Here is an 18,431-nt window from a genome sequence, read left to right on the forward strand (position 1 = left end):
GAAACAGCCTGTGGGTGTAGCTGCTGCCTGTCTCGGAGGAAGGAGTGGCCACTTCTGCAAAACACCTTCAAGCTGGCACTTCATGGCCATTAGACTTCTGAAGCCCCACAGACAACCGTCTGCAGCACACCACCGCTACCAACTACCCCGGTGCAGGATGACTGAATGTGTAGATGGTGTCCCACCAGGTGGGTGGACACTAGCACAGCTCGTGTGACATATACTGGTAGTGTAGCATAAGCTGCATTTCTGTTGCTAGCCAGAGGTCTGGAATTTAACAAATATGGGATAGCATACAGAAATTTAACAAATAAAGGATGGTATAAAGACTAATCCCTTTCTGCCTCTGATTTTAGAAAGTTAAATGGAGTTGTAAAAGGGGAACGAGGAACATTTCTACCCTTAGCGTATTGAGGCTCTAGAGCTCAGCAGTGTAGAACTGAAGGACACGTGCAAACCTCACGCAAAATGGCCATGATTTGAGATGTGTCCTTTTAGCAACAACTTAAAAAGAACTAGGGAAAAAATACTTGAAAAAAGATCAGACCACGTTCCTGACAGTGAACAGAGTGGAACAGCAGCAGTCCATAAACACCAATGTGGGATGGGAAAGGTGAAGAGAGGACCATTATTCATTCTTCTTAAGAAAAAAAAAATCTAGGGGTTATTTGGTCTGCAGATTGAAACCCAATAAAAGCAAGTACTTCTTCACAAAACATTTAATTAAATTCTGGAATTCATCACCGTGGTTTTGTGAATGTCAAAATATAAGCAGGTTCAAAAATGGATTACACAAAGGAGGGCAAGGTATCCTAGCATTTATTAAAAATGACATTTTGCAGGCAGCCCTTGCAGGGGAAGACCTTAAACTGTTAATTGGAGCAGCTGATAAAAATGTCCTGTTATCTCTCCTTTTTCATATACTCTCTAAGCATCCCATGACCAAAAATAGGGTACCCAGCTAGATGAACCTTTCCAAAATCATGGGCATTAGTATGTTCTCCTTACTTCACCCTCTTCCCCTCCCTAGTTTTAATGTTCACTTACAGTTTGAATTTGATTTTTGTTTTGCTTGCTTGCTTTGCTTGGTATCAGCCTAGGTTCAGAGACAGGGTTATAGATACAAACAACAATCAAAGAGTTAAGTTCTTGCTTCACCTTACCTACATATCATACTCTAGGTTTTGTATCAATGAAAGCATAGCTTATTTCAAACTCAAATTTAGAAGTCTGTTCATTCATCATATTCATCAAATTTAAAAACAACCTCAAAAACTCTTTCTCTCCCTCAGATCCATTTGACCTATAAAAGCTGTATCTCTTTTCCAGCGGATGTATGGATCCTATCCAGTCTCTATCAGCCTTAGCAAACATGGAACAAGACCTGCTAATCTCTACGCAGGCAGTCCACTAGATTTTTTGCAGTTTGATATAGAATAGTTGCAGGGAATTCTACAACTTATGCCACACCTAACAGACTCTTGTGTTGGTGCAATCAATAGCCAAACTAGAAAAGCCACAGTGGTTATGCTCTAGTACATTAACAAAAAATAAAAGGATTAAATTAAGGATGAAATTATCTAACTGTATTTCTAACGCAGAATAAGGATACCTCCACTTCAGCTCTTCACACACATGTACTTCCTTCTCTATAGTGCTGCCTTCTGTTCTTGCAGCTATGGCCCCCGTTTTCCAGTATTGTTTATGGAACCTGGGCAGCTGCCAGCAAATTTTCAGCTGTCATCACTCCAGAGTACTTGAGCTGTCTCATAATTCACATAAAAAAAAAAATCAATGAGAACTAGGTTTATGGATCCTCTAGATCCATGTAAAAATCTCCCTGATTTCCCACTCTAGGGACTAAGTTACCTTTTAAAGCTTGGCTGAACACAAAGCATGTCCTTTCCACCCCATATTCCATCCACATCTCTTCAGCCCTTCGATTGTCAGGCTGGCTGAGTCAGTGCAGTCCCCTGTAGAAGTCTTTTCAGAGAACCATAAATAAGGGCAGAAAATATTTCAGTTTATCAAGCCTTGGAATAGACCTCAAAAGTCCATTGGGGCTTGGGATTTCAACAGTAGGGCACATCATGAGGTTTGTACAGGAAAAAAAAAAAAAAAAAAAGAAAAAAGAGCCCTCCAGGCCTCTGTTCTGCAAAGCCCCTCTGTAAAAAGGAACAAGTCAGGAAAACCTGTCCTTATCTAATTCAAATGGGCTCTCAGTTGCATTGCTGCTCAGACAGGCACGTCTGGTCTCAGCTCCTAACAAGTGCTAGCTCTAGCCAGCAGACAGACATTATCCCACAGAAATGACACATCACAAATAGATGCTGCTCTATTCCAGGCCTCAATACTTTCTTTTACAACAACATCTACTCACCGCGGTATGTCCTCTCAAGCCAAAATTCTATTTTGTTCTGGTGTAATTTAAATTCATTTTTTAACTCTTTCACTTACTCTATGACTTACAGGGAGATGCTTTAAAAAAGTGCAACTGAGTGAAGCACAAAGCATTTCAAATAGCAGTATCTTCAGCTCTGCACGTAAGCAGCTAAAAATTAAGAGCTCTGTGAAACTCCTTGTTTAGCCCTGCCATCCCACATTCTTTTCATTTTCCTTAAAAATTAGTTTCAAATACAAAAATCTCATTTTGCAATATGGGCTTTTATGTACACAAGCAACAACCAAACGCCTCCAAGAGTTGCAGGCTGGTGTTCCCCGCTGGTGTCAACCAGCATGACTGATCAGGCAGCACCCTGATCAAGAACAGCCAAGGATCTGGCCAGGATGTCATACTAGACTTTTCCTTAGGAGCTGATTAACATGCTGTCTGCCTCCTCTTTACAAGCCACTGTCTTGTCAGTGGTACAACACAACGTACAGCGCTCAACATGATTTCAAAGAAGACATGACGCGCCATCTTCCTTGGGCCTGAACTTGATACCCTGCGCGACAGGGAAGCAACCATTACACGCGTACATGTAGCTGAGGTCTACAGTCCTAACCCATCTTCTGCCTGCCAGCACAACATCGTGGCATTCACACCCTCGCTGCCCTCTAACTGCTCTGTAGTCTTGTCACAGGGTCAAAGAAACACACTTCATGTTCCTTTTAGACACTTCACTCCTATAAATAGGCTTTGGTTTAGGATATTCCATCAAGTGCGTGCACCTGACAAATACCAAGAGCGTTTCTATCAAACCTAGAAAGTCTACAAACAGAACTTTGGAGCTCTATGTGGGCAAAGGAACCTCACAAGAAGGGCATTCATTTTCATACTGTCAATAATGGAAATGTAAAATGCTGCTTTTTCAGTTATCCTTGTGGGGATTGAGCCTCAAAAGCTTAAGAAATTTATTATTCCTCCCCAGTTGAGCTCCAGCACTAAATTGCAGTCTCATACAACCAAAGTAAATTTGGCGACAATTGAAGACGTCGAAAGACAGAATATCATGCTGACATCCCACTAACGGAAAAGTGAATAAAAAGTCATTCAGTTAATCCCTGCTGTTTTATGAGTAGCATTCCCCTGCACACTTGTTCCTCTAAATCATAGTTATCTATCAACTACAGTTGCAAAAGAACCAAACTACAACATTTATGAGTTAATACACCCAATCTAAAAGTGATGCTTTCCTTTCATGGGCTCAAAATTCACTGAAACGCTTAAATGTGTGCTCAAACACATCCTTACCCAAGCAAAGCATTTAAAGCATGTCCTTAACTGCCACTGACTTTAATTAGCCACTTCTGCAGTGCACTTAATTGCCCCATACAACAAAGTCATATCACCAAGGATGGAAAACCTTTCAGAAATAGAACAGATGAGGATGACCTATTAAGGCAGTGTGGCTGATAAAAGATTAAACATGATCACAGAATATCACAAATTGGTGATTATCAGTGTCACAAGAATCCAATTTGGAAATTTGCCTAAACTCTAATTCAAATTAAGGATTATGAGTAAAGTACTGAATTAATGACAACCCACTGAAATGCAGAGCAGATGCGTGAGTCAGAAGAGGGAAATGGATGAATACTCAACAACAAAAAGAGTATGTCTCTTTTCAGGTTCTAGCTTTAACTGCTGCCAAAATGAAAGTGTTAAAGCTTTTTCATCTGCTGTTCAAATGTAATTTCTAAATCCACCTGGGATTACTGTAATGAAATCAATACGGCTGTAAAGAGGAATACATGCATGAGGTCTGGGATCAGAATCCATCAAGTGAAGTTAAATCTTTTAAAAAAGAAGCAGAAATGGAAGAAAACTGGGTATGCTCTGGAGTCCCTGTTCTGTCCCATCCCTAAAATAACATACAACCTTTTAAATTACTTTGTAGCATAAACCAGCAAAAGACCAGATCTGGGGCCCTAGACTGAATTTTAGCCACCTGTTGTCACATACATAGCACTACGTACTGAAAGCAATAGAAGTAAATAAAATGGTAAAGTTTGGTCTTTTATACAGTATAAAGGCTGTGATTTCTGTAAAGAAGATTATTGACAGAGAATTTTACCTAAGCCATTTGGTGAGATGCTGAGTGAAACTGAGGATAATGACCTTCAAATAATGACTCCAGAGGCCACAGCTCAGTTCCTTGGTTGACCACAGATCCCTTGCATTGGATAAAACCCAGATTTGGTGTCTTTAGTGATTTTCTCTCCCCTAGAGGCATTAGATGGGTTTAGAGTAAGAGGTAGTGAAATAATAAAATGATAGGGGTTATATAAAAAGCAAAGATAAGCAAACAGGTTTCTTAAGGAGAAGATGAGAGAGGTGGTTTTCCTATGTCATATTACTCAAACTTCTTTAAAAATGTGCTAACAGACACAGTTGGCAGAAAAATAAAATTAAAAACATTTTTATATTGCATGTTTAATCCATCCATAGAGGTATGTAGATTCCACAAGGCTGGTTGCTATAGGAACAACCATAGTGAATACAGATACTATAGTTGAAATTCAAAATTAGTTGTGTATCTAAAAGAAGAAAATTGCTGATACTATGGAAAAAAATGACGACAGCTAAAGCTGATACCCTCCCTCATAAAACCTTTCAAAAATTAAAGAGTCTTGACTATATAAACCAATATTTGATTAAATAGTCTGAACAAAGAATCTCCTGCAATGCACCCTGGCAGAAGTTGGACTTCATTCTGGAAGCTGAGTAAGATCACAAAAAGAGTCTCTGGTTTCAGTCCTGGTATGGGGGGCACGTAGCTTTTCCTAACGGGTCTGGCTCTTTATATTTCAAGGCTAATTTTAAGAGCATCCTTCCCCAGGTCTCAAATTGTGCTGATGTATTCCACTGTAACTATGGTTAATTTTCCTGACTGAGACCTTTTCAAAGACAGGGAAATGGGCTGTCTTTGCAAACATACGGTCTACATGACAGAACAGGTCTTCTCCAGTTCCACCAGTAGCAATGCAACTATGCCACATTCTTCCCTCCCGTTCACCTTCCTGAAGCTCACCCAGCAGGCAGTAACAGTGTCAACAAGGATATATAGGGTCACCATCAAATACTGCTTTTAAGCCCACCAGCTGACGGCAGAGGGCTGGTGCTGAGGTCGGTGGGAACACCAGCAACACAGGACTCCCTTCCCTCGGTCCCATCACAGATACTGTGCCTGCGGGCTGCTCTCCCTGACCAGGTGCCGGCAACACCTGGGGAAATACAAATATATATTTTTTTTTTATTTCCCACCGCTCTCCAGGTCCCTCCCCAAAAAGCACAGGACTCTTGGGCTAATCCCTGGCATGCCTAACGCTCTTCCTTGAGGAGCTCAAGCCCTGCTCAGGAGTCAAGCCCATCCCCAGCAGGGACAGGGAAGTTTGGGGCAGCAGTAGGAGGACTTTTACACTGTATCTCAGCTCCTGTGATGAAAAAAAAAAAAAAAAAAAAAAAAAAGCTGTGGGACATGACTCCAGTGTAACCCTTCTATCTGAATGAATCACAGGCGTAAAAAATCTAATTGCTATTGGAGAGGCTTCTCAATATTCGTGCTTCCAGTAAAGCTAGACACACATCCTAGTCCGTATCAGAACAACACTATGGCATCAATTAGTGGAAGTAACAAAAAGTGTGAGGTTAGTGTTGGGTTTAAAACAAACAAGAAAACAGCTGAAGTCCAAGATGGGGGTGCTGAGGCCTCATGAATCAAACTGTACAATGAAAGACTGGTTCAGATCACTGCAACATAATTTCCCACCTTCTCCTTTTATTTTTATTTTTCCCTCCCCACCACCAGCCTCTGCCACATTTCACAATGAAAACCAATTACTCTCTGGGATGCAATTTAACCCCTTGACTGCCGTAACAGCTCACATGTAAAATGACCACTCACTGTCCTAGTATTCTTTCCTGTATTAAAACAAACCAACAATCACCAAAACCAACATGTATCCAACATGCAAATACAAACATAGCTCCATGGAGAACAGGTAATCATACCAGCAATAGCAATACTAATGATGAAATGTGAAATACATTAATACTCAGCAAGACTTTCCTTTTCTGAGGTTTAGCTTTCCACAGAGATGGGGAGGAATGACCAAACTTGTACTCCACAACGGGCTTTTAGTAAGAACTCTTTTTTTTAAACAGTCCCATCAATAAGCGCCTCACATGGTCATAGGAAGGATTTCTACTATGTTCGGTATTGATCCCCTGATCAATAACGAAATTGTGAGCAATACTCACCCCCTAATAACAAGCAGCCTCACATCACAAAAGCTCATCTTCTTTCACTGAACACAATCAGAAAGCTGAGAAAAATGCTTTCTGAATCTTTTATGGGTTCTTCTTAATGGATTGTTAATAATATTTGTACAGCCAAACAAAATATTTACTGCTATCGCAATTGCCTAACAATGCCATGTAAGCAGTCCCTTGGAACAAAACCAGTGTTGTGACTGGAATAACATCTCTCACTTCAATAGTTCAAATGCCTTGTCAAAAAACCTATTCTAATGGGGTGGGAGTACAAGAGAAAGCAAATATTATTCCCTTGTTTTATGTAAGCAATTTTTGATGATTATTTATATCAGGATTTGCTATATAATAGCACATTGAGGCTTTTCTGCACTCTTACTGGTTCTATTTATATGCAATTGCCTGTATCCCAAGCCACTTCCAAGCATGGGCAGTATGCCATCAGTAATGAATGCCACCTCAAATAATCTTTTTCTGTGCTAGTTATCCTCAAAGGAAACGCTACAGTCCTTTCTTATCACCAAGCAAATATCTGCTATGGAAGCATTTCAGATGCTTCAGAAAAAACACATTTAGTTCAACAGATCTGTAATCAGCAGCTTCATTGCAACGTACAGATAGGACAGCCCACAGAATCCCTTGCTTTCACATTTTATTTTGCCTTTTCTGTTTCACAGATCTGTGGAAATGAGTGCAAAAACTATGAAGTAAAAATAAGTACAACATTCCCACCGGGACTGTCCAAACAATGAGATTACACTAAGGGCTACCTACCTCTGGTCATATAAGCACTGTTAAAACTTCTAAACTGCAGAAGATTTCGGCACTAAACTCCCATTTTCTTTTGTCAAATGCTACAGGATACAACACAGAAAGATGGCAAATATTTCTTCTAACTTCAGGTCTATACAATTAGCTGTTAGATATCTAGGGTGGGATCCAGGTCACCTAACTCTAGATGTCAATGCCATTAGCGGTGTCTAGAAATCAATGTGGCTCATCATGGTTTAAGCCTGCCTTTGATCAGCTGAATAGCTCCCTAGACACCACTAATGGCATTGACCAGAATTCCCCTGACTGCAACAGTAGCCCAATGCCTAGAGTTAGGGCAACCTGGATCCCAGCTCAAATCCATCTGCCCAGTTTCTTTTGTCACTGGAAAGAAACAGGCGTCTCCAAAAGTCACCCCAGCCTACCCCAGAATATGCATCTTTGACAAATCATCCTTTGGGAAACCTACTCTATGTAGTGATTGTAGGGTAGCCAGAGCAAGCAGAGTAGACTTAAACATAAATTCCCTCCCTTGCTCTGTTACCTAAAAGACAGAAAAGGTGATTCTCTCTCCAAGTATCAGGTTATGAAATTTCACAATCCTCCCTGAGATAATTTGGAAATTAACTCATCTACCCTTATTAATTAAAATTACATACTGGTTTTTTCTTCCTTATCATAAAAACATGCCACTGCATAGATACTAAAACCCCATGTGTGTGCAAACACACAAAGCAAGCATGAAGAATCAAATTATCTCAATTTAGCAAGTCCCTTCCAGTCAATGCTCACAGAAAACATTCAGCTACACTTACACTCTTGCACTGCCCATTACGTGCATTGCTTAGTAGCTCTTAATAAAGGAGTATGAGTGACATGAATTTATAGCTTTTTTATTACTTTGTGCCCTCACGTTATAAATTCATGAAACAGTTGTAGTTTATTGAATTTTTATGTTTGTCAGTTTTATTTACACACTCTCTCTTGCCATTAGAGGGGAAAAAGCTTTTGGGTTTCTGCAGATCCTCAATCATTCTGTGCTGGGGCCTGAAATGAGATGGAAACAAAGACTTCTGGCTCATCTAAAAATAAACCGTCATCTCAAACGCTTTCTCAGCACAACCTTCCATCATAAAGCACTGCCACATAAATACAGCTTTATAAATTATATATCTTAAGTCTTTGCATGCTCACAGTAGTTTACTAATAAATGTTCTGCAATACCTGCTAAAAAAACCCACCCAGAAATAAAATCATTGCCAATGATGATAAATGATTACAGCTTAATAACAGTCAATCTGACAAAGCTGAAATGTCCACAGGGTATACTGCAATTTAAATGCCACAGGTGGAAAAATAAAAAGCTTTCAAATATAAATGTTACAGCCTTCAGCAAGGAGAGGAAATCTAGAGAACAGTCTCATGACATCAGGCCGTGTATTAATGGAGATATCCCCAAAACAAAACACTGGAATTTTATACAAATTTAATAGGCAAGAGAATAAATGAGCTTCAGGGCAGAGACTGTTGCAATATGTCTGTGCTGAGTGGGACAGGTCTGACTAGACAATAAAATCAGACACATACGTGGCAGTGGGACAGGAAAGGAAGTCAAACCTGGAGAAACACAACTTTATCCAAACAGACCAAGAGGGTATTTTGGATAGTGAACCATAATCTTGGATTAACTACAAAATTAGCTTCTCTGGATATGAAGGTGGAAGGCAGAGAAGGGACTCTCAGTCTGAAATCTCTCAGTTAAGTTCAGACTGAAATTTGTATTTGTGAATCAAGAGGAAAGTCTTAAATAGTAACACATCACGAGGCCACTTACAGTCTGCAGCTCTACTGTAGAGAACCTGCCGTAATTAATTAATGACCTGTAGCTACTTAAAATTAAATGACTGATTTCAAACTTTAAACTAGAAGCTCAGTAACAAGAAAACATCTCATGACAATTTCAGCAGACTCCGTTCCTGTTCCATGAACAATTTAACAGGGAAAACACAACCCAAGGGACAAAAAGCTGTAGTCCTCAGAGCCTGCCTTTAACAGCTCATCTTCACACAACGAAATGAATCTCCAAGAGGCATTCACTTCAGTATTTTTTCTGGCATTTCAGTCCCAGTATGGTCTCTCGCTCTCCCAAGGGTGAGTAAGCTTTGCCTATCAAGCAACAGCAATGCTCGGTGCTTAGTCCAGATTGATGAGAACTTACCTGGCACGTGGCGCATCTCAAAGACTATTCTAATGCAACTGGCTTTTGCCAGGACAAAAATAACAAAAGAAAAGTATCAAATCCAATTTTCAGTGTACCTCCTCTCTTTCCCATGTCTCCAAGTGTGACTGGCCATTAAGATGACCCTCTCTCACAGGACAGGTATCAAAAGTACATGGCTGAAATATCGCAAGGGAGGAAAGCATAGCAGGGTAAATGAAAGTGGAAAGATAAAGCAGAGAAACATGAAGGAAAATCCCTTGAGTAAATAGCCTACTCTCCTTAACTAGCTCCCTCCAGACTCAGTGATCTGGATAAACGTTCCCTCTCCATCCTTGACTTTCATCCTGAGATATGCTATCTCAGCAATTTTTGTTATTCTAGAGGAGCTCTACATTCACTCCTAATTTCAAGACTTTCTGTGTTCACTGAACCAAAACTCCTTTCTGCTCAGTGACTGGGGTCTCTGATTTGCTTGGGGGTGTGCGTGTGTGAATAAAAGAATTGGTGGGGTAAGGGGACACCAACAGGATTGCATTAGGTAAGTCAAGGGTTGGCATGGTACTGCCAGAGGGTGGCAATCTTAGTGGGAACACTTGCACTGTTCCTTGGAGCACAGAGGGCTCAAGAGTGTATCTGAAATACTTGTAAACCAACGCACGCAGGATGAGAGACAAACAGGGTGAACTGGAATTGTTGGTTAGCTCGCAGAGTTACGGTATCATTGGTATTAGTGAGACTTGGTGGAACAAGTCCCATGAGCGAAGTGCAGGGATGGAGGGCTACAGGCTGTTCAGGGCCTGACAGGCAAGGCAGGCGAGGTGGAGACGTCACACTCTGTGTAAGGGAGAGACTCAATTGCACAGCCCTTACAGTTAGTGATGATGTGGTTGAGAGCCTCTGGTGAGGATCAGGGGAAGGCAAAACAAAGGAGAAGTGGGTGCCTATTACTTATTGTGCAGCCAGGATGTAAGCACCAATGAGTTACTCTCCAAGCGATTAGGAGAAATTTCTGGATCGGTATCCCTAGTCCTTATGAGAAATTTCAACTTCCCAGACATCCACTGGGAATATCGTACTGCTGTGACGAACAGGTCTTGAAAATTCTTGAAGTTTGTAGGAGATAAGTTCTTGTCACAGATACTCAGTGAGCCAGCTTGGAAAGATGCTCTCCTGGACTTGCTGCTTGTGAATAACGGACTCGTGTAGGATGCAATGGTAGGTGACTGTCTTGGCCACAGTGACCATGAAACAGTTGCACTGAAAATTTTCAGCGTAATGAGGGAAAAAAGGACAGCAGAGTTGCTACTCTGGACTTCAGGAGAGCAAACTTTATTTGGGGAGCTACCTAGCAGGGCACCCTGGGAATCCGATTTTGCGGGCTCAGGAGTCCACAGATGTTGGTCAGTCTTTGAGAAGCACAGGAGCAGGCAATTCCACTGTGTTGAAAGTCAGGCAAGTGGGACAGAAGGCCAGCTTGGCTGACCAGGGAACTTCTGGAACTCAAGGAAACAGAAACTGCATGAGCTCTGGAAGTGAAGTCTGGCTTCACAGCAAGAGTACAGAGCTGCAGTTCAGGCATGCAGGGAGAAGACATGAAAGGAGATGAAACTGGCCAGTGTTGTGTCAGATAACAAGGAGAGCTCTTTTAAGTATGTTAATAGCAACAGGAGGTCTAAAGAAAACATTGGACCAATACTTGTTGAAGGCAGTCATCGGACTAATAGGGATGAAGAAAAAGCAAAGGCATTCAATTTATTTTTGTCTCCGTCTCTAATAATACTGACGGACCTTGAGCTGCCCAGTCCACCAAGGTGGAGGACCACAAGTGTGGGAATGATGACTTTCCATTTGTGGCCCCTGAAATTCTAAGGGACCTGCTGTATCAGCTGAATGCTCACAAGTCTGTGGAACCTGCTGGGATTCATCCAAGAGTTCTAAAGGAGCTAGCAGATGTTATGGCAGGACTCTTCTCAGGCATTTACCACCAAAAGTCTGGGAGCCTGCAGAGGTTCCTGCTGACTAGAAGCTAGCCAATGTTATTCCAGTCTACAAAAAAGGTTGTGAGGGAAGACTGAGGGAACTACAGATCTGTTAGTCTAACCTCAATTACTGGAAAAACTATGAAGATTATACTGGATGCTGCTGAAGGGCATTTCAAGAATAATGCAATCATCAGGCACAGTCAACATGGGTTCCCAAAGCGAAGATCCTGCTTAACTGATTTGGTATCCTCCTATGATGAGGTCACTCGCCCAGTGGATGAAGGAAGGCAATAGATATAATATTTTTTTTATTTTAGTAAGGCTTTTGATACTGTCCCTTGCAGCATTCTTCTGTACAATTTGTCCAGCTGTGGGATGAGTGGGTTCATAGTGTGCTGGGTGAAGGGCTGGCTGAAGGGCAGAGCTGAAAGGGTTGCAGTGAATGGGGCTACATCTGGCTGGTGAACAGTCACCAGCGGCGTTCCTCAGGGTTCAATTCTAGGGCCAGTGCTGTTCAACGCATCTGTTAACGATTCGGGTGCAGGGAGTTGAATGCACCATTAGCAAGCTTGCTGGTGATCCCAAACCAGGAGGTGCTGTTGACTCTCTTGAGGGACTGGAGGCCTTGCAGAAGGATCTAGATTAGTGTTGGGCTATGATTAATGGGATGAAATTTAACAAGTCCAAATGCTGGATCCTGCACTTGGAACAGAGTAACGCCAGGCACAAGTATGAACTGGGAAAGGAGTAGCTGGATAGCAGCCCTGCAGAAAGGGATCTAGAGATGCTGGTCAGCAGCAGGCTCACGATGAGCCAGCAGTGAGCCCTGGTAGCCAGGGGGGCAAACCGAACCCCGTGGTGCGTCAAACACGGTAGAACCAGCCGGTCCGAAGAGGTGGGCATCCTGCTGCATCCAGCGTCGGTGCGGCCTCACCCCGAGGACAGCGTGCAGTTCTGGGCCCCGCAGGTTAAGGTCCCTGAATGCACCCAGAGGAGGGCAACAAAGCCGGTGACAGGGCTGGAAGGAATGTCCTCTGAGAAGCGGCTAAGGATGTGGTGTTTGCCTAGTCTGGAGAAAAGGAGGCTGAGGAGCCACCTCATTGCTCCCTCCAGCTTCCTGAGGAGGGGCGGTGGAGGGGGGGGCACTGAGCTCTTCTCCCTGGGATCCAGTGACAGAAATGGTTCAAAGCTGTGGCACGGGAGGTTTGGACTGGACATGAGGAAGCATTTCTTTACCAACAGGGTGGTCAAACCCCAGAACAGGCTTCCCAGAGAGGTGGTGGATGCCCCATGCCTGTCAGTGTTTAAGAGGTAAATACCCTTCGACAACACCCTTAACGATATACTTTAACTTTTGGTCAGCCCTGAACTGGTCAGGCACTTGGACTAGATGATCATTGCAGGTCCCTTCCAACTGAAATAGTCTATTCTATTCTACACTCCAAGAAATCATTTGCATGCACTTGGTAGAGAAAACTGACAGAAAGGTACCTCCCTCTCCCCAAACCAGAAAGCTCCAAAGCTTCCACACTATTTCAAGCAACGTGAGACTAGAAGGCATCTCCCACCTACACTCTGTGGGCTTTTGCCATCCAAGCTATTAGACACTACATGTCCAACAATACACTATGAAGAGATATGGAATTCATCCTTCCACTTGCACAGTCTCCAAGACAAAAAGACCTGGCTAATGATCTTCTTATCTATCTTGTCCCCATCGCAACTGCTGGTGAAAATACACTCTCTACACAGTTGTTGACATGCTGCTACTCTCTCTTTGGGTTCAGGTATTTTAACTCTAAGTGACCACATGTGGGATGCACAGCCTCACTTTTCATCAAGTACCTCTTCCCATCATAAAACAATTCCCTCAGATACCACTTGCATCATCTGTATACTCTGTCTGGGCTGTTCCATACTGGATCTCAGCATATGATGGAGCAGGAAACTAAGTGTAATTGCCAGTGCAGATGAATTTGCCCAAAGCAGCATGAAATTTAAGAGAATGTCTGTCCTTCTGTTGTTCTGATACAAGGTGGCAGGCAACAAAGCATGTTCAGGGCAGAAGGACATGCAGTAACAAAGAAAACAGAGGTTTAGAAGAAAAAAAAGTCAGAGGAAAGCACTAGAGGAAAAGGCAGCTTTCTCAGACCCAGATGCTGCCTTTCCTTCACTGCAGCAGCACAGGGAGAGCTGATGAAAATATGATGTCATTGTGCCCCTTCATATAAAGGGAGAAAGTTGCTGTTGGCAAGCTGCTGTCTGGGTAATTGCTTCCTCCTTGGTCTGATGAATCTGAGATTTGCTGTCAGCCTTCCAGGGACAGTGAAAAGCTCATCCATTTTCTCCATTTTATCTGGATGAAATGGCCATGGGATTTGCTTAGTTGGGCAGCATTACTGTGAATGATTATGAAGAAGTGCTAAAGCACCACCAACACGTGCATGGCACTACCAGGGCTGCCTATTAGTCCCCTCTAATAAAAACTAGTTCTTACAAAGAATAATTATCCTCAGTTGTAATCTTTAATAGCTATGGCTGGTGCAAGCAGCTAGAGCTAGTTTCTGAAATGCCTAAATAAATACTTCTGTCAGGACCTTTAAGGAGCTGTGATCAAAATATGACACCTTTTTCAGTGAGCTCAATGCTGCAAAGCCAGTTCTCTTCAGGTTTTCTATGCAAAACACTGTCCTGCTCTCAACAAGCCCAAGGAAAGCAGAGTCAAGCTTACCCCAACAGCTTTGTAAGTACACTTATGCATTCAACATGCTTGCACAATCTCATACATTAAAAGAGGCAGAGTCAAAGAGATCTTGGAGAGAAAGCAGAAACAGCTTGCCCTGTAGTCACACCCTCTTCTTCCCAGCCACTGCTCCCATTGCAAGAAGTTCTTGTTTGGTAGAGGTCTGGTTGGGTCATGCTTGCTTTCACTCAGAAGTTCAGCAAAGGCTTCCAGGCAAATAGCATCTTTCAGAATCAAGAGAAAAACCCCTTGCTCAGGCAGGAATCCTGCTGCTTTGTTTTGCTCTAAACAGGTTCAAAGTCAAGTCCTTTCTCTTTAAACCAATGCAAGCCAGGGCAAAACACACAGTGAGCCTGCAGTGGCTACAAGTGGCTAGAACATCCCAGACCTGGTGATGCTGGTGGCACAACAGCACTTGGCACTTAGCATACTGAACACACTCCAGGGCCTTCCCCTAAAAGAGCTTTTGACAAGTAAAACTTTTGGCTTCCCTCACTATTAAATTGACTAAACAAGCATATCATTACCTTAAAGCCAGCTAGAAATGGGAAATTAACTCTGACAAAAGGGACAAAAGGCTCACAGTGAAACTTTTGTGTCTTCTACCCAAGAGCAGCTCTCAGAAAGCCAGGCTTATTACAGACACAATCGACTCACAATAAAACTTTGCTATAGGGCAAGAAAACCAACAGCAGAGAAATAATTTCTCTCTGTAAAGCATCTGCTTGCTGACTTTATTGCTGTTGCCAACACGAACTGCAGAACTAAATAGTGGCAATATTTGTATGAAAAGGAGAAATGCTCAACATTGCCAATGAGAAATGGTTCTCCTCTCTTTACATCAGCCCCCACCCCTGCTCTCTGGAAAATGGACCCTCTGAAGCTCTAGCAGGAAGTGTCCAGCATTTTCTCCCTCCAGGTGCCTCTCAAAGTATCGAAATACACAACAGCTCTGCACAGAAGCTAAGGCAGAAGCATTTGGATGTGGGATTAAACAGGTGCCAAATCCTTTTGCAAACCCCAGGCATCCCCTTTTGCAAAGCAATGGCCACAGAGAAGCAGGAGGCTCTCCCAGCTCTGCAGCTGGAATGCCGACCAAGGACTGCTTGGTGCCTGTCCCCAGGCCTCAAGGTTATTATCCCAAAAGTGCTTTGGGGACGTTACAAGACTGTTCCACTGCACCCTGTGCAATCTCCAGCCCCAACCGTTAAATTGTACCTCCACAAATGTTCACTACAGTCTGTTCCTGATTGCACTGGCTATAGGAAAGCTCATGCTTGGGGGCCACAATGGCTTACCACCACCTGTCCCACAGCAAACAGATTGGTGCAAGGGCAGCCAAAGTCCTTCTGGCATAGACTGGGAGAGAAATATCAGCCAGACAGCAGATAGAGGGAGTCTGCAGCAGTTCCAGCCTCAGCTGGCCCATCTGAAACACCTCAACAGGTTCATCTCTGAGGAGGCGATTTCTGTGTGATGCCGGATAGGCACAGCGAGAGGGAAGAACCACTCACACGTAATGCTCTGCACCAATACAAGCCATCTACTTTTCTGAATTCAGAGTTTGTTTTTTTTTTTTTTACAAGCATGTTATTCACATCTAAATTCCACACAGGTGTTGCTCATGCCTTCTGCCCCCATGATGTCCTCTGGGCCCACTGCAGATGAGTAGTCTAGGAAAGACTTTTTGTATTCACACACACTGTTCTCTGCTTAGATTTAGCAAAAAGCTGCCAGTGTGGTGGTATTAATACATATACAGACCACAAGGTTTAGAGCTCGCTGGGTATACTTTGATCAATGAAATGCCTCTTCCCTGGGTCTGCAGCTGCTTTATAATAGGTATTTGATAGGATCTAAAAAAGCCCAGGGAAGTTCATCCAATCCTAATCTGCTACCAATGGTCTCTGCTGTCTGTGTTATAACAGAGTAAACCTGCAGTCAGGTAGAGCAGATGAGAAAGAAAGAAATAAAACTAGTTTAAGTCTGTCTAGACTGCAGAGCACATCAGGTAAGTCCTGTTGTATCACATGTGGCTTTAAGGGAAAGGGAAAAGAATTGCTACAACAACAAAAGAACAAGCTGGGTGCCCTCATACATGCTTATTCGCATGCACATAATATATAATGCATACTCCTAAATGGGGTATTCCCTTGCCAAATCTCTGATGTAATTTGAAGTATTTCAGCTGCCTAAAAGCACAGGTCACACGACACAGCCAAATCCAGCTCGTGCAAAACAGCACAGACCCACCAACTTCTAAGCAGCTATGCAAATACGTGGAACCTTTTCCCATATGGTTATATCTCCCCCTTCCACCTGATGTGTAAGGAACATAGCAGCCAGTAACAAAGAAAAGCAGAATACAGACCCCTTGACTTGAAAGAACTATTGGTAATTCCATACAACTCACCAACTTTCTGCACGTAAGCCAGAAACAAGTCAGCAAAGCATTTGCAGCAAGATCAGTGGTTTGGAAAATTTGGTCAACTCATACAATCACACTCTGTAAATGAGAAGAGTCTGAAATGGCAAGGGAGTCTCTCCAGTGCTCTCCAGGGGGAGGAGCAGCAGCATGAAGCGTAATGAAGCTCAAATAATTGAATCCCTTTTTTTGTTTTTAAATTCCACTTTTCGAGTTTGTTCATGAAGAATATCAATCCAAAACAGAGGCCCAATTTATAAGCCAAGCGTAAATGCAACAGTGAGACTGGCTCTTGATAAAGTTTTGGCTTTTGAAAAACTCCTGCTTGGATTAGCCTGACCATTTGTATAAAAGGAACGAATAAGGCTGTTCTCTTTTCTCACGTTATCCTCCCTTGCTGTTTCAAAGCAGGTGTGAGAAACTGACACACGTACAAATAGCGTATCTGAGCCAGCCAGGGAGAGCGAGTACAAACAAACCTTTTTGCTGCTTTTCACCAGTTGTGCCTCTAACTGAATTACTGAATCACAAAGAGAGTAAGGGAGGAAAAGGCAACATTGCCGCTTTCAGGTCTCTTTTGTATCATGCTGCAAAACCTTGTAGCAGAGGCCTTAGCTTTTACTGGCATGCCAACAGTGAACACACAGAAATTCTGACTAAAATTTTGTTACTGAGATTAAACACATGGCTTTTAAAGAAGGATGCTAAAAGCACACTTTTTTGTGCACGTGTGTGTGTCCTTCTTAGCCAATGCCATACTCCTTGCCCTCTCCATCTCCTTGCCGTCTTTACAGCCACGAGCCATTCCCAAACTTCCTCCAATTTCAAAGAGTTCTGGTTCAGGTTACCAGTCATTTACCCTTAGTAATGCTTTATGGTCCTAGTACCACTACATAGTATTCTTAAAGCAATCTTTTTTAAAAATAAAAGGGTAAGACTGAAGACAAATTCCTTAATTCTGAAGAAATTCCTTCAGTTCTGAAGAAAACTGCTTGAAGGCCTGCCTTTCTTCCTCCTGCCATTGCAGACATTTTCAGCTGGCAGGGCTGGTTTTCAGCTATAGAAATGTCTCCAGATAACTGAACTGAATATTTTTTATGATGAGTACTCCCTCCATCATACAAATGCTTGTCATTTTTTTAATACAGAACCTACTTGCACATAAATATGCTGTGTTCAAACGCTTTATGACTATTTACTGCTTGCTATAAAAGAAGACAGGCTCAGAAGACTGCCATGCCTTCCCACAGCAGGGCAGAGACCGTACAGCCTTGGTTCACCTTATTTTGTTGAGAGAGGGAGAGAAAGAAGGAAACAATTATGTGGGTTTATTCAGTAAGAAAGGGCAGAAAGGCTCTTTGTTTTGTTGCCACAACAATGGCATTTGAAAAAGTAATAATATAAAAAAACCCTCCTAAAATTGGCAGCTCACAGAATATTACACAAAAATCAAACAGCAAAAGAATTCACTGAAATTAGAGCCGAGGTGCGGCTTTTCTCTGCACACCCAAGTTTTGCAACCTAATGTTTCTAAAGACAGACACCAGTGTCACTGAGCTGTGAACTCCAACATA

General features: G+C 42.5%; 1 protein-coding gene across 5 annotated transcripts in view; it reads right to left on the bottom strand.

Moving 5' to 3' along the window:
* TSPAN4 (tetraspanin 4) overlaps positions 1-18,431 on the bottom strand; it is a 436,791-nt gene that overhangs the window by 76,778 nt on the left and 341,582 nt on the right. The window lies entirely within an intron of this gene.

Source organism: Falco peregrinus, chromosome 9 (genome assembly GCF_023634155.1).
Source record: "Falco peregrinus isolate bFalPer1 chromosome 9, bFalPer1.pri, whole genome shotgun sequence".
NCBI classification, from domain to species: Eukaryota; Metazoa; Chordata; class Aves; order Falconiformes; family Falconidae; genus Falco; species Falco peregrinus.